At 45.0% G+C, this 17,588-nt stretch overlaps 1 protein-coding gene and 1 long non-coding RNA gene across 2 annotated transcripts in view; one reads left to right on the top strand and one right to left on the bottom strand.

The window, feature by feature from the left end:
- PKHD1 (PKHD1 ciliary IPT domain containing fibrocystin/polyductin) overlaps positions 1 to 17,588 on the top strand; it is a 908,610-nt gene that overhangs the window by 865,152 nt on the left and 25,870 nt on the right. The window lies entirely within an intron of this gene.
- Positions 1 to 17,588, bottom strand: part of LOC141139232 (uncharacterized) — a 167,779-nt gene that overhangs the window by 72,189 nt on the left and 78,002 nt on the right. The window contains exon 3 of the long non-coding RNA XR_012243737.1: positions 942 to 1,041. This is a non-coding gene — a long non-coding RNA (uncharacterized lncRNA). The remainder of the gene's footprint in view (positions 1 to 941; positions 1,042 to 17,588) is intronic.

Here is a 17,588-nt window from a genome sequence, read left to right on the forward strand (position 1 = left end):
GCCATAGGCTCTAAACGGCTTCAAAAAAAGTGGACTCAGAGCGCAGAGCATTGCGCTCAGAGCCCACCCAGGTGTGTTAGAAAAGCGAATGAATATTCGCTTTTCTAACACTGATCCACATCTCAGCCAATCAGGAGGCGCGGGTCTAATACCCATCACCTGATTGATTGAAAGCACAGGCACTCCGATTGGATGCCTAGCAGGAAGGAAGTAGAGACAAATGGACGACACAGGAGCTGCCGCCTGACCCGTTGCTCATCCCACCCTCCCACAGCTCGCCACCATCAGCTGATCCCCCACCAAGATGGGGTAAGTGCCGGGCAGTCAGCGAGCGGGCGGCAGGCGGGGTGGTCACAGTGGCTGCATTTGACGGGCACAGTGGTGGCATTTGATGGGCACAGTGGCTGCATTTGATGGGCACAAGTGGCTGCATTTGATGGGGCACAAGTGGCTGCATATGATGGGCACAGTGGCAGCATTTGATGGCCACAGTGGCTGCATTTTATGGGCACAGTGGCGGCATTTGATGGGCATAATGGCTGCATTTGACTGGCAAAATGGCTGCATTTGATGGGCACAATGGCTGCATTTGATTGGGCACAAGTGGCTGCATTTGATGGGCACAGTGGCGGCATTTGATGGGCACAGTGGCTGCATTTGATGGGCACAGTGGCAGCATTTGGATGGGCACAGTGGCGGCATTTGACGGGCACAGTGGCTGCATTTGACGGGCACCTGATGAAGTCACGTGTCGTGACGTAATGCATAGGGATTGACCGGATGTTACGAGAACCAGTGATGTAAGAGGCTTCTGTAAAGCCGTTTGATTTACAGCTCTGCCATTTTTAACCCCCATTTTTTGTAAGTACCCATTTGGCTAATTAAATAAAGTTCATACTTTACTACACTATGGGAGATTATTTTTCATCCCCTATACATACCTGCTCTGTATGAACGCCGCTGTGGACAAATCAGAAGCCATCATCTGGAACACAGTATTAGGAGAGACACCATCCACCATACTGGATACCGGGATGTCCCCTGTTTGATGATACATACGTTTTAGGATTTATTCAGGTATTTATTCATTTTGCACTTTATAAATGTTTTATTTATTTATTTATTTATTTCATATTTTTATATATTTATTATAGCATAATATATATAGTATTTGCACAAAATCACGGATATATTTTGCTCAGAATGTTGCACTTAGTTCTACACAGTATCATTTGCACAATATAGGTATCTCACATTTAAATTGCGCTAATCACTTTTCTACCCCATACCATTATAAGTGCACTGTATACACTTTAGATTTAGCTGCAATTTAATCTAAGAGATTTATTAGAATATTATTTCATTCACTTTGATAGCGCGAAGGACTTTTTTCACATATTTGACGGGCACAGTGGCTGCATTTGACGGGCATGTGACGTAAATACTGTATATATATATATATATATATATATATATATATATATATATACAGTATTTCACAAAAGTGAGTACACCCCTCACATTTTTGTAAATATTTTATTATATCTTTTCATGTGACAACACTGAAGAAATTTCACTTTGCTACAATGTAAAGTAGTGAGTGTACAGCTTGTATAACTGTAAATTTGCTGTCCCCTCAAAATAACTGAACACACAGCCCTTAATGTCTAAACCATTGGCAACAAAAGTGAGTACAGCCCTAAGTGAAAATATCCAATTTGGGCCCAAAGTGTCAATTTTTTTTGTGGCCACCATTATTTTCCAGCACTGCCTTAACCTTCCTGGGCATGGAGTTCACCAGAGCTTCACAGGTTGCCACTGGAGTCCTCTTTCACACCTCCATGACGACATCACGGAGCTGGTGGGTATTAGCGACCTTGCGCTCCTCTACCTTCCTTTTGAGAATGCCCCACAGATGCTCAATAGGGTTTAGGTCCAGAGACATTCTTGGCCAGTCCATCACCTTTACCCTCAGTGGTCATATTGGAGGTGTGTTTGGGGTTGTTATCATGTTAAAATACGGCCCTGCGGCCCAGTCTCCGAAGGGAGGGGATCATGCTCTGCTTCAGTATGTCACAGTACATGTTGCTATTCATGGTTCCCTCAATGAACTGTAACTTCCCAGTGCCGGTGTTCTATTGAATAGTGCCCTCCGTTGAAAAGTGCCCACACATGTGAAGAATGGAAGGGAACTCCAGCGGATTCTTGATCAGCTGGCGTGACATGACCATAGCACATGCGCACATCGTAGGAGACTTTTTTTCGACAGGATATACCAGTTGATGGCCACAATTGAATGCTATGCAAACAGCGGTGGGACGCCGCAGGGCGCCCCCCTCCCCCAAAGCACCCACCCCCCATGTTGAGGGCATGCGGCCTCGCTCATCCCCACCCCCTTTCCCGACTGGCCGGGCTGCGTGCTCGAAAAGGGGTCTGGTATGGATTTTGGGGGGGACCCCACTCCGTTTTTTTGGCGTAGGGGGCTCCCCTTAAAATCCATACCAGACCTAAGGGCCTGGTATGCCCCATGACAGGGCTTGCAAGGTGTCAAGCTCGCCAATAAAAGTGGCGAGATTGACTTCCTTTCTAGTCCCGCCGTACCCGAGTCACGTTCAAAATGAATGGACTTGTCCGTGTGTGGGCAAGTCCGTTAATTCGGAAAGTCCGCAGTAACTCCGTTGGAAGTCTGTCGGGAAGGCCAGCGGACCTAGTCTGCCGGAAAGTCCGGTCGAGTGTAGGCAAGGGCGTCCGTTCAGAAAGTCCGCCGGGAGTCCGTCGGGAAGACTGTCGGACCTAGTTTCCCAGAAAGTCCGATCGTGTGTACGCTGCATTACAATTCTTTTTTTCAGATCCTCAGAGAGTTCTTTGCCATGAGGTGCCATTTTGAACTTCCAGTGACCAGTATGAGAGCGTGAGAACGATAACACCAAATTTAACACACCTGCTCCCCATTCACACCTGAGACCTTGTAACACTAACGAGTCACATGACACTGGGGAGGGAAAATGGCTAACTGGGCCCAATTTGGACATTTTCACTTAGGGGTGTACTCACTTTTGTTGCCAGCGGTTTAGACATTAATGGCTGTGTGTTGAGTTATTTTGAGGGGACAGCAAATGTACACTGTTACACAAGCTGTACACTCACTACTTTACATTGTAGCAAAGGGTCATTCCATCATTCCTTAATGCCGCATACTCATGACCGCACTTTACGGCATACTTTGCCCGGCGGACTTTTCGACGTACTTTACAACGGACTTTCTGAATGAACGGACTTGCCTACACACGATCAACCAAAGTCCGACGGATTCGTACATGATGATGTACGACCGGACTAAAACAAGGAAGTTCATAGCCAGTAGCCAATAGCTGCCCTAGCGTCGGTTTTTGTCCGTCTGACTAGCATACAGACGAGCGGACTTTTCGACCAGACTCGAGTCCGTCGGATAGATTTGAAACGTGTCTGTCAAACTTTTGATAAAACAAAGTCCGCTGGAGCCCACACACGATCGAATTGTCCGACAAAATCCGGTACGCCGGACCAAGTATGCAGTAAAGTCCGATCGTGTGTACGTGGCATTAGTGTTGTCACATGAAAAGATATAATAAAATATTTGCAAAAACGTGAGGGGTGTACTCACTTTTGTGAGATACTGTGTGTATATATATATATATATATATATATACACATTTACATATACTTTTTTATCATAAAGTATGTATGGAGCTGAACTCCAAAAAGTAAAGATTTACTGATAGGGAACATCTAGAAGTGTTACATGGGCTTGAGTGAAACTATGCTGTATCTGAGCAGCACAAATTGAAAGCGCTATTTAATTCATTTTTTAATATTCAAAGCAAACTCACCCATCCATCCATGTCTCCATGCTTTATTTTGTTTAGAAATCACCTTAAAAACATCCCCTAGCATTTCTACCCGTGGCCATCTTGAGTAAGGTCAGATGATTAATGTAGCATTTACTTCCTGGAATCCATATTCCCTTTACTCAGGCATGCAGGCATGAGGGTGTGCTTAGCTGGAAAAGTCCATCTTCCAACAGATGAAAGAAAAAAATGCACATGAAGATCTTGGGATGTATGACATCATTTTGGCCAAGGCCAAAAACCAGGAAGCATGAAATGTAAAAAAAAAGTTTAAAACCAGTAAATATAATATACTTTCCAATTTATTTGCTAATGCTAGAAGTTAATGTTGATAGGGAGAGTTTAGTTTCAATAAAGTGGATGTAAACCCCAATTTTTTATTTTTTTTAATCATACTGTAGAGCAGTGGTTCTCAACCTGGGGGTCGGGACCCCCTCGGGGGTCGAATGATGATTTGCCAGGGGTCACCGAATCCTGGGCTGTTCCTGAAGCTCGCACCGCTCTCCCAGCCTTTTTGCAGCCGCCCAGTAGGGCTCTCCCTGGAGCCCGCGGCCACCCACTCAGCCTCTTTGCAGCTGCCCATTCAGTTCATGGCATGGCTGGGGGGCAGAGACCAGAGGTCAGCTGACTGGTGAGGAATGTGAAGTGGGAGGGGCTGGAGGAGACCCTATCTCCTAATTTCGGCATAGGTGTCACTGCTACAAGACACCACAAAGTCGGAGACACAGTGAAGCCGGAGACACAGTGAGTAACACTACCTGTGATTATAGTTGTCACTAAAAGGACTGAGGGAGCGATAACTGTCTCTGTGGGTTAGGGGCGCAAATTACTTGTCTTGCCTTTGGTGCTGACAACCCACACTACGAAAATAATTTTACTGTTAGGGGTCCCCACAACTTGGGAAATTTTATCAAGGGTCACGGCACTAGAAGGTTGAGAACCACTGCTGTAGAGTATAAGATTTCCTATCATTTGAGCCCAGTCTTGCCACACAGAGTTAATCCATCTCTGAGCAATCCTCTTTTATTGTTCAGTGAGATAAATCTTGACAAACTGAGAAAAACTTTGTCAAATCCTCCCCTTGCTGTGAGTGACAGGTGATTTACATCTCGTGCACTAGCCTAAGACACAGGCATTATTTTTTAATTCCCTCCCATTCCTTTCTTCAGCAGCTCTGCAAGGATTGGCTGTTCCACACCTCAGCATGATTTGGCATGCTGAAGTCATGTGGTTACTTTCCTGTCACTGGATGTTAGAGATCATAGCAGAAGTTCAGTGGAGTCTATTGACATCACGACTCCACCCACCGAGCTCCAGACAACAGACCCACCCACAGAATCTGCAGTTTTTCGGGTCTAATAACAGACAGAGGGGAGACATTTGACAGGTAAAGATACATGCAGGAGGCATGTATATCCTTATAGATAACCCCTATGGCAGTAGTTTAGAAAGGATGACATTGGGTTTACATCCACTTTAAAGGAAATATCCTGAAAGTCCACCCTTTTGTCTTGAATTTCTCCTGAAAGCATTGAACTTCCTGTGCTTATTGCATCATAGCAATATAATCTTCAGTGTGAGATCTAAGGTTCTAGTCCAGTTTTGGAGTTAGATATGATAATATTAGTACTGTGCTGCTCATTGTTCTTGGTGGAGAGAAAGCTGTAGCTCAGGACCTGTACAGCAAGGATCTCCCCACTTCTGTCTCATTCATTCTATAGATCTGTGCTTTCTCCATCTCTCCTGCTGCTTGTTGAATATTCTCTCACCAATCTTTACGGAGGCAGCTCTGACATGAGGAAGTCAAGCCCTACCTACACCAAGAAAGCCACTCAGGAAATAGCCCACTTAGTATATGTAATCGTTAAGAAGAAGTTACACAGCACAGATTCAGGAAGCTGACCAGTGTTGCCAACCTCTCACAACTTTTTTACTGAAACTATCAACCTGTTAAGGACCGCCCTATAGCAGATTTACTGCTATAGGGAAGTCCTCCTGTGCAGAATCACAAATATATATATATATATATATATATATATATATATATATGATTCTGCACTTCTGCCTAGGGGGGCACGGGTGCGCTGCCAGCGGGCCGCTTCTGCTCTGATTACTCACAGCAGAAGCTGATCTGCGGGTGCTGGGCACCGGATGCCAGTCGTCAGGCAGAGACACAGAATAAAATTCATCACTTCCCTTAGTAAAAGCAGCACCCACAATACAGTAAAACACTGGCTAGGCACACAGTTAACCCGTTGAGCGCCCTAGATGATTAACCCCTTCCCAGCCAGTGTCATTAATAAAGTGACAGTGCATATTTTTAGCACTGATCACTGTATTAGTGTCACTGGTTCCCACTAAGTGTCAGTTAGTGTCCAACTGTTTGCAGGCCGCAATATAGTATTTCTGCTTCAAGTCGCTGATTGTCACCATTACTAATATATATTAAAAAAAAAGCAATAAAAATTCCAGTACATATACCATAGTTTTTAGACACTATACATTTTGCGTAAACCAATCAATATACGCTTATTATCAATTAAAGTAATGCTGTGCGACATTGCTGCGGACAGATCGGACACTTTTGACACATTTTTGGGACCATTGACATACATGCTATAAAAATGCACTGATTACTGTGTAAATGTCACTGGTAGGGAAGGGGTTAACACTAGGGAGCGATCAAGGTGTTAAATGTGTTCCCTAGTTAGTGCTTCTTACTGTATGGGGATGTGACTGACTGGGGGAGGAGACATATTGCTGTTCCTACTTACTAGGAAAAACGATATGTCTCCTCTCTCCTGACAGAACCCGGATTTGTGTGTTTACACACACAAATCCGGGTTCTGGCTCTCGTGCCCACGATTGCGGGTGGCCGGCGGTGATCGCGCCCGCTGGTCACGCGCATCGGGTCCCCCGCCCTGCTGTGGGAGCACGCACATGCCTCCGGTGGCTCTTAAAGGAGACAATGTACCTATATGTTGTTTCGCACACCCATGCCATTTTGCCACGGTATATCGGCGTGAACCGGTCGGCAAGTGGTTAAGATTAAAAACCTTCTACCTTTACAACCACTTTAAATGCTGGGGAACTGTTGCTGAACTGTCTAGGGTGGGGAATTCTGTGACTGCTAGTCATACTGATAAGACTTGTCTGATTGCCTAGCTGTTAATTAGATCACTGTTTAATTAGACCACTGTTAGCTGGTAATTGGATTGCTGTTTGAAGTTGAAGTTTGAATTGTTCATGTGGTGACTGCCCCTGCTTTTTAGTGTATAAAAAACTGTATTTCTTTTCAATAAAGGTATTCCTTTGTGTAGCAAGGTCCAGAACCTCGAAAGGCCTAATGGTGACCCCCAGAGTCAGGGATATCTGACATCCGTCTTTGTAGAGTGGGTTACAAGGCATGGTGGGCATGATGCAAGATGAAGTGATGGGCGCCAGACACTTTTTGAATGCAAAATAGATGTATTGTCTCTTTAACAGAACTGTGGGGGAGCGGGTTAGGGCCAGGACACCCTAAGTAGATGCAATGATAATTGGCAGACTCAGACTTCTATAGGTAGACAGCTATACAGTGGAAGGCCTCCAACCAGATACCACTTCTGTAAAGGTAGGACCGCTGTCTCTTTTGGCAACAAATCTTGTAACAGTCACTAATGGTAATTGTGCCTCACTATTGGCAACACAGAATAGTTCTTCTCTTACACTGCAGTCTCTCACTGTAGACTTTTACTCACTGAGCTCTCAATCTCTCACTGTAGACTTTAGATCCAATCGCCACTGGATCCCCTGAGCTCTTCCACTTCCATAACTCGGTATCTTCCTGAAGCGTCATCCCCGCTTCCCTGCTGGGTCCCTGGCTTGGCACTTACAGATACTTGTCAAGCATCACCCATGCTGACCCGCTAGGTCCCTGGCTTGGCACTCACTGATGCTCCTCAAGCGTCACCCCTGCTGTCCCACTGGGTCACTGGATTGACACTTGCTGAAGTTTTCCCACTTCTTCATTGTCCCCAGGCTGGTGAGAAGATTGCTCTGGTACTGGCTCCAGCTTACTCACAGTGGTCTCCATTAACAAGGTGGATGGTCCCTTAGTGGTGACAGTTTCCCCTCTACCTCCGACCACAACTGGTTCCCCATCCGGCCTAACCATTACTCTTGGTTGGACTCCAATTTTGCAGTCCCAACCCTGCGCTGCTTCTCCTGCTTCTGGATAGGCCCTCAGGCAGCCTAGCAGCCAGATGTCCCCAGTATAGGCCTCAGGCTTCCGGCCTAGCAGCCCGGGGCAGCATAACACATGTCCACCCAGACAGCCGTCTGGGTGGCACAGAATCCCTATCACCTGACTCCACCCAAATAAATAGGTTCTCCCAGCAGGCCAAGGGGCTTAAAGAAACCCCTGCCTATTGACTGAGACACCCCACCCATCCATAGTCTGACCTTGCTATACCCTTGTCAATCTAATGCCACCAGCAAGCGCCACCTAGTGACAGAAGAGAAATGGTACAGTAATCCAAAGTTAGAGAGGAATCAATGGATCTTCTAACAATCAGTCAGGATGGTTAATACCTGACAAACTAAAATTATTAGCAACCCTGCCTAAACACCGGGGTGCTGTTTTTTACTTCAACATCTTGTCTGTGTATGATGCTTGGGGTAAAGGGCTGGTATTAGCTATTGGTTTGTTGGAAGGGTTTGGAGGGCAAGAGGCACTGTTTGATGGAGCCACACGGGGTCCCAGGTGGTCCATCACAATTGCCTTCCTGAACTGTTCTTTAATTTACCTTTGACAGGGCACCTTTAATGCTTATGCATAATCATACTTGCATATGAAATTCTTAGTCCCCATTTAATTATATTTCTCTATTCCCAAACATCAGCCTTACACAGATGCATATGTTTTGTTCTACTGTACTTTTTTGCACTTCAAAATCTCAGGTAATTACAGCTATTTTTGTCTGGGGAAACAGTTGTTGATGGTTCTCTAAGTCATTTCAATATTTGTTATCCAGCAGCAGAAGCTGCTCTAGGCTGACGCCTTATTCCTTTGGTAGTTCAGAAAATCCACCTTCTTTATTTGTATCTGTCCTCGGGTTGTGATTCAGATCCTGCGAATACACTGTTTCATGCTAAAACACAATGCAGTGTAAATATGTTCCACGGCGTTTGCTGAAAAAAGAAAAAGTTTATACGAGAACTGTTTTGTTTGGCTGAGAAAAGTTTTCTCATAGTGATCAAAGCCATTGTACATCTACCTTTACTTGGGGCATGTAAAATAACAGGGAATTCATTATGGTAAAGGCTCTGTGACATCTCAGACATCGAAACAAGCTTAAAGGGAAGAATGATGTGTTGTAAGCCCTCATTTTTCGATTTATTCCTGCACTGCATATATTAAAGCGAACCTGGCCATCGTAGAAAAAATAAATGGTTCACTTTACAAGAGGGATTTAAAGCAGAACTGTGGCCAGGCTACGAACATTTAAGGGTTTACAACCTTCAAAACCCAGTTGTGGACACAATAAACTTACCACTGTTAAAGCCCAAATCAAGGAATTAGAGAAAAATCTGCCCCCCCCCCCCAGGTTAATTGTTTGTTATGTCTAGGTGGTAGGGAAAGACTGTATTACCGATGCTACTCTCTGCTCCAATGCTGTCTTTTTCTCTCTGAAGCTCAGATCTGTTGAGAACTATCAATCCTGCATTGTACATGTGGGGACAAGTGTGCAAGAAGACAGCGGGGGCCCAGTTGTCTGCTGGTGTGCAGAATAAGGTAAGTATTTCTCCCTATTCATAACTAGCATATAACCATTGCATTGCATGGAAGCCCCACTGTAAGGGTACATTTTTCTAATTCTGGAGTTGGGCTTTAAAAGTATAGCCAACTATTTTGACCATGTTAAGGTATAACATGAAACATGGTCACAGCTTTTCCTCCTGCCAGACCATGCTCCTTTAACGTGTTTCATCCACTGATGGGCTTAGTCATAGAGGATGCTGCTCGATTCTAGGACTTCAGAACAGGCTTTTCCTCCTCCCTGACCATGCCCCTCTAATGCATTTTACCCATTCCTGGGCTTAGCCCTCTATGACAGCCCAGGGGTGAATGAAACGCATAAGAGGAGCATAGTCTGGTTTTGAAGTCTTAGAATCAGGCAGTTTCGGTGTGCACGCCTATCTTCTACTTGTTGTCTATAATCCTATTTGCTACTGTGGCAGTGGGACTTGTAGATCTTAGTGGAGCACATTGGAATCTACGAGTGTCACTATGCTTATACTGTAGTCCATTGATTATGATCTCAAGCCCCATAACAGAAGGGCCGTATGGACCTGGGGCCGGGGGAAGAGTCTGGATTGCACACAGGCAGCACTGATTACAGTTACATTGCTATGTAGGCTTTAACGCAAAAATGTAATAAATGCTAATTTTTTTATTTTATTAATATGGTGCATTTATTAAATTATTTCAAAAGGTGGACTAGACTACGATTTTAAACTTGTAGTATATTTCTATGCCTCAAAAGCATCCCCCCCATCTTAAAGGTTTTCTTCTACATCCAGCAAATCTGCTCATTTATATGCTGTGATTCGTAGTAGTTCCTGCTTTGTATTCCGGGCCACTTGGATGTAAGGCTGGCCATGCACAGCTTGAATTTCATCCGATTCCTTCTGAATCGGCGAGTTGCGAGCTAAGGGTGGCCGCCACTGTTGGCACTGGCTCAACAAACTTCAACTGAAAAATCAAAGGAGCCAGGTAATAAAAAAATTCAGACAAACAGTGACTGCATCCAGTCAGATGCAATCACTGTTTAGGTATTTGCTTCAGGCAGCTGCGGGTGCTGGGGTTCACGCTGTTTAGTGTGGATGGTGGAATTGAGTAATTTCATAGATCTCAGTGCTATGGTCTTCACCTCCTCCTTCAAATAACACAAAGTCCCAGGTGTAGATTTGTGAATGGCCAGGAGGGGAGGGAGGCAGAGACATGACTGTAGTGCTGGGGTCTATGAGACCTGCAGCACATACATCTGAATGGCCTTGAAGTACAGCGAGAGGTCCACTAATCCTGAGATGTGAACCAGAAGATTTGCCTAATTTAGAAGAACGCCAGCAAGACATTGGGCTACTTTTGAGGAAAAGGAATGTTCAATTGCTTTACCCTGGTAAGTGTATTGTGTCCAAAGTTGGGCTTTTAAACAAGCCCTCACTGATCGATTTAGCTGCAGTCACTGTAGAGCTATGTTTCTCAACCAGGGTGCAGTGGCAGCCTTAGGTGCCCTTTTGGTTCTCCAGGGGCGTTGTGAGCACACCACCCAGTTTTCCCTGGTTCAGAGATGGATGACTCCAAGAAGGGATTCTGTGGTGGGAGGGAGACCTGATTTCATGGGGAGACTCTGGTGTGATCGGGGGACTCTCTCATGGGAGTCCTCCGACGTGATGGGGGCCCTCATGTACAAAGGGGGCTCCGATGTGATTGGTGACTCTGAGGTGATGAGGGGCCTATGACTCTGTGATGGGCGGGGCCTATGGTGATGGGGGTCCTCTGAAGGTGCCTCCCAACTGCCCCCCTTTATGCTGCAATTGCAGCGAACAGGGGTGTTCATGTGCCATCGCGATTGGCAAGCCCTCCAAATAGAACCTATTCAAGTGAATGAGGAAGCGCAGCAAATGCCCTGTAATGCACAGGGTTCCACTTAATTTGTTAAGTAAAAATTATGTTAAAGGAGGGGCGTGTCCGGATGTGTCCCCCCTCACCTTGGTCCAGGACGTGACCATATGAGTCAAGTTCAAAGGGTCTCTGGACTGGCACGATAGTGTAGTGCACTGAGTTTTTAGGTTGCCACTACAGTTATAAGGTTTTTTTGTTTAGGGGTAAAACTATCCCCATCCTTCTCCCTCGTTTCGGAAGAGAGATGGGGCATAGTAGGAAAGGCACATTGTGCTTGGGTTTGTTTAAAAATGTTCTAAAAGTTTCTTTTCTTTTTTTCTCTTTTGGTGCACAATATTGGATAAATCTAAATGCTGCTACTACATGGTGTGCTGTGTCAAGGATTTTGCTGTTCATGGTTCGCTCCCCCATTCATCCTAGTTGGTTCTCACCTTTTAATGTAGATTGCTAATCGCTGTGCCGATTCCTTTACGGTCCTTTCCTGGAATGTCAGGGGCCTTGGATCAAAGTTCAAGCGAGCTCTCCTTTTCCAGTACCTAAAGTCCCACTCCCCCTAACTCATTCTTCTTCAAGAGACCCATCTAATGGGCAGCAGAATCCTGACATTGAAAAAACCGTGGATACAGAGGGCTATACATGCCACATACTCTACGTATGCAAGAGGGGTGTCGATTCTTATACACAAGAACTTCCCATGTGTGATTGAAGAGGTGAGCACGGACCCACAGGGTAAATTTGTTATTGTTGTATTTACACTTTGGTCTCACAGGTATATTGTCATTAATATGTATATCCCTCCGCCTTTCTCACCTGTAATACTATACGCGGTTATGGAAAAGATTGCCCCCTTTTGCCCTGGGAAGATTTTAATTATGGGAGACTTTAATGCTATCATGTCCCCGGATCTAGATAGACCTGCCCCACCAAAGCATCATTGCACAGATCTCTCTGGTTGGGCTCAGGCAGTAGCCCTAGAAGAGATTTGGAGGTGGAAGCACCCTACAACCAGAGCCTATTCGTGTTTCTCAGCATCCCACAAAACTGCATCACGTATAGACCTGGCCTTTTCTAATCCCCCATTGTTGGCGGATGTGCTGGAGGCATCTTATTTGCCAAGTGGACTGTCTGATCACAGCCCATTGGTGGTGACGCTTCGCTCTCCTGCATCCCGGAGTGCGGCACTGTGGAGACTGGGGGCTCACTGGGTCTCCCATCCGGACCTAGCTGAAAGTATACCCCCCCTGTTAACTGATTTCTGGGAGCGGAACACTGGGTCCTTCTCTCCTGAAATCACTTGGGATGCGTTTAAAGCATATACGAGGGGACAATACATCTCATCTATTGCCCATATTAAAAAGAAACAATTAAAGGAGACCCAACTACTGCAACAGTCGGTGACAAATCATACCTCTACTTATAGCTCGGACCCCACACCATCTCATTTTGACTCACTTATGGCAGCTCAGAGAGAACTGAATCTTCACTTGACAGAGGTTACACGACTTGAAACTCATAGGGGCAGACAAAGAACTTTTGAACAGGGTGACAAAAATGGTCGCCTGCTGGCCCTATTGGCACAGAATGACCAACCACTCACGCTTGTCTTCACTCTGCAGACTGCTGATGGAGACATGGTGACTTCACCCTCTGAGGTATTACAAACGTTTACTGCTTTTTACGAAAAGTTGTATACTTCCACCCTGCCCTCTGACTTTCAGCCTGGGCGGCTACGGGACCTGTTAGATCCCTTGGCACTGGGCTGGCTGTCAGATCAGGAGTGTGAGACACTAGTTAGGCCATTTACGGCCCTAGAAGTTCTAAATGCCATCCAATCCTTCCCAACTGGTAAGGCGCCGGGGCCGGATGGCCTTCCAATTGACTTTTATAAGTCGCATGGAGACCTTCTGGCACCCCTGTTGGCCCAGTTATATAATATATGCCTGAAGGATGGCAAACTACCCGACTCCATGTATCTTGCATATCTGACTTTAATACACAAACCCTCTAAAGACCCAACCTCCTGCGCCTCGTACCGGCCAATTGCATTGCTAAATAACGACTTTAAAATTTTGACCAAACTACTTGCTCTACGACTATATCCCCTACTGCCTTCAGTCATTGATTCAGACCAAACTGGCTTTATGCCCCGTAGATCCACGGATGTCAACCTCAGAAGGTTATATACCAACATACATGCCCAACATCACAACACGGGTTCGAGAACTATAGCCTCACTTGACATAGAAAAGGCTTTTGACACCGTAGAGTGGCCTTTTCTTTGGGAAACATTGCGTAGAATGGGGTTCCCCTTGTTTATTCAATGGCTCCAGGTATTTTACAAATGCCCCACTTCATCGGTAAGACTGGGGGTGGACTGTCAGCCCCTTTTAGGCTCACCAGGGGAACCCGGCAGGGCTGTCCTCTCTCTCTTGCCTTAGCTATTGAACCAGTGGCGGAGGCGCTCCGTACGTCCCCGCATATTAAAGGTCTTCGTATTGGCTTGCTGGAGGAGAGGCTGGCCCTGTACACGGATGACATGCTACTGTTCTTCAGTGATGCTGGCCCATCCTTACAGGGTGTTCTGAACGTGTTAGACACTTTTGCAGGAGTCACCGGGCTAAAGGTCAACTGGTCCAAATCCATACTTTTTCCGATAGACCAGGCGGCCAAAACTACTTCCTCCCCAGACTGTTCACTAAAATGGGTGGAAACTTTTAAGTACCTGGGGGTCCATATATCCACACAAGCATCAGATTTCATCTTGCTTAACCTTACCCCTATACTCTTGGACACTAAGACAAAACTTAAAACGTGGAGTAATTTACCTCTGTCAGTCTGGGGACGAGTAAATCTCCTTAAAATGAAAATTATCCCCAAATTCACGTATTTATTCCGCCACTCCCCTCAGTGGATACCTAAATCGTTTTTTAATACAATGAATCAATTGTTCTCATCCTTTATCTGGGGCTCCTCGCCACCCATGTCGACTTTGATGCGGCCGACAACGCAGGGTGGTATGGCATTTCCTGATTGCTACAAATATTTTCTGGCTACCCAACTGGTGACAGTGACCTGGTGGCTGCACCCTGACAAAACTAACTCTTCCACAGCCCTAGAGGCCACGATAGTGGGCTCTTTTGAAGCTTTGCAATCCCTGATATTCAGAGGCCCTCGAGCCCCATATCATTTGACACCCTCTATGCATACCACCCTGCGGGCTTGGCGGGCAGGTCTAGATATAGAAAAATACAAATCAACCGAGATCTCTCCTAACACCCCGATCTGGCTGAACCCTGCTTTGCCACACATTTACAAACTTCCAGACCCCTTTGATTGGACTAAGTATGGTATAAAAATTATCTCTCACATAGTGTCACAAATGTCATTATCTCCCCTTTCACACCCTTCGTCCATGTATAACATACCTCATCATTACCAATTTCGCTATCTCCAATTGTCACATGCTTTTGCTGCGCAGTTTCCACGCGCTTCCTGCATCGTTGTCCAGTCAGGACTGGAGAAGACACTTAGAACTAAATGTGCAGAGAAACCTACCTCACAGCTTTATGATAAGCTCTGGTCTCGCTGGCAGCTTGATATACCCTCGCTGGACAATGATGATTGGGAAGGTGTTTGGGATTTCCCTTTCCGCTCCTTAGTTTCTATGCGGGATAGGCTGATCCAATTTAAAATAGTGCATAGAGCGTACTTTACTCCACATAGACTCCATAAAATGAACCCTACATGTCCATCGGAGTGTTGGAGATGTGGAATCTCCCCAGGAGATTTCTCTCATATCTTCTGGCATTGCCCTAAAATTCAGCAATATTGGAGTGGGGTACTCGACACGGTAAATAGAGTCGCATCAACTACACTACCACATGCCATGGAAGTCTGTCTATTGGGGTTAATTGAAACACTTGTACCAACAATAGCAAAACGCACATTGGTAGGGCTATTGCTATTCTATGCCCGGAAAAACATTGCCATGCAATGGAAGAAGCCCACCCCCCCTTCACTGACACAATGGAAAAGTCTGGTCAATAATAACCTTCCTTTATATAAAGACACATACTTCAATAGAGGGTGCCCGATGAAGTACGATAGAGTCTGGCGTACAAGATTAAAGGATGTGGAAACAGCTGGTTGAGTCTTCAATAATATGATGGGGGTTGCGGGGGGGGGGGAGGGAAGTAGTGAGAATTTATTGGCTACGATTGGAGAGAGGACTTGACGTCTCAAGTGACCTCTAAATAGATACAAGAAGAAGCGAGCCATAGGTTAACTCATCATGCGATAAATAACACAATTTATAATATCTTGTCATGTGATGTGTGGGATACTTTATATAGGCACCACAGTTTTTTTTTTTCTTTTTCTTTTAGTTTTTAAGTTGTATATGTATTGTTTGTCTTGAAAATGCAATAAAAAAAAAAAAAAAAATTATGTTAAAACAGGATGTGATGACGCGTCACAGCACCTCCTCATCGTCTATTAGCCTCTCCACTTTCAGAGGAGCGGTGGGTTTAGATGCACATCTAAGCCTACCTGAATATAGACCATACAGCACAGTGTAAACAGCCAAGCGCAGCAGAGTATATACAATACAATACATTTTATACAATGGAGCAATGTGGCATATACAGCATAATGATATAATAATAATAATAATAATAATAATAATAATAATAATAATAATAATTAATAATAATAATTAATAATAATAATTAATAATAATAATAATAATAATATAATGAATAATTATACAATGGAGCAATGTGGCATATACAGCATAATGTACAGCACACTGTATAAGATAATCAAAGATAATCTTTAACTGCTTCCATTCATAGCCAAGTGATAGGTTCTTTTGATCAAAGAAACCCTTGCCAGCTAATACTCACCTTTTTCTGTGCTCCCTTGCCTATGCAGCTCTGGGTAAATACCTAGCGCTCCAGAGTATAGAGAAATAACTAACCCCCTCCCAGGATGCAGTGATACAGTCGCCAACCACCAGGCCCGAGTATTAGTGGTTAAGGGTTCTTCTTTCTTAAGAGAACCTGTCTTTATACCCTGAACGGACAAAGCAACAAAGTCTCTTACAGTGATTTGGAAATCACTTTTAAATAAACGTGCGCTCTTCTTTTTTATGTAGCGCTCACCCTGAAAGGGCCGCTGGATCTCACAGGTTCTTCTCCCAAGTTAGTGCAGAAGCAGCCAGGCACACCGCAACAGTTCACTCACTCTGGCTCAGAAATCAGTCTAGGGGAAAAATTCTCAACTAGGGTTCCTTTAGAGGTTTCTAGGGGTTCCTTGAGCTGTGAATGATTGACCTCCCATTCAATGCTGTATGCATAGAGCTGGGGCCAGCAACACTTGGCAGTGCCAGCTGTAGGACACATGATCATTTTAGTTGTCTTTAAGGGCAAAAGGGGCATTCTTTCCACTGGCCACCAATGTAAGTGGGAATTTTCCCACTGAACCAAATTAATTGTTATTAGCAGGCTTCCCTAAGACCTAAACATTTTTTCAAGGGTTCCTGTGAGGCAAAAAGGTTGAGAAAGGCTGGTCTAGAGGCTGGCTTTTTGTAATTTATTTCAGAAACTTGTAACTAGGGAGGTGTAATATTCGGGTTTATTTAGCTTCAGTGAAGAGCTTACCAGTGAACTGAGTCTACCCCAGATATGCAGTTTAAGGGCTTTTTTGGCCCATGTTTATTGAAGTAAAAGAAAAACAGTCCATCCAGGAGATTCCCACGCAGGGGTTTCAAAATCAAAGCAATAATGAAATAACAAAAGGAAAATACCGAGCCACTTGGCTCACTGGTCAGCACGGCTGTTCAGGCGTTGACCTTGGTCCCCTTGACCCTGTAACTGTGTCCCTGTTTGGTACCCACTCTGTACCTCTGGTGGCACTCTCTCTCTCTCTCTCTCTCTCTTACAGCCTCCTTGCTGCTACAGCCCACAAGCTTGGACTCTCTCTCTGCTCTGTCAAACTGTCCTGTACTTGCACGCCTGGACTTCTCGGAAGGG

The sequence above is a fragment of the Aquarana catesbeiana genome, linkage group LG04 (assembly GCF_042186555.1).
Source record: "Aquarana catesbeiana isolate 2022-GZ linkage group LG04, ASM4218655v1, whole genome shotgun sequence".
Taxonomy (NCBI): Eukaryota; Metazoa; Chordata; class Amphibia; order Anura; family Ranidae; genus Aquarana; species Aquarana catesbeiana.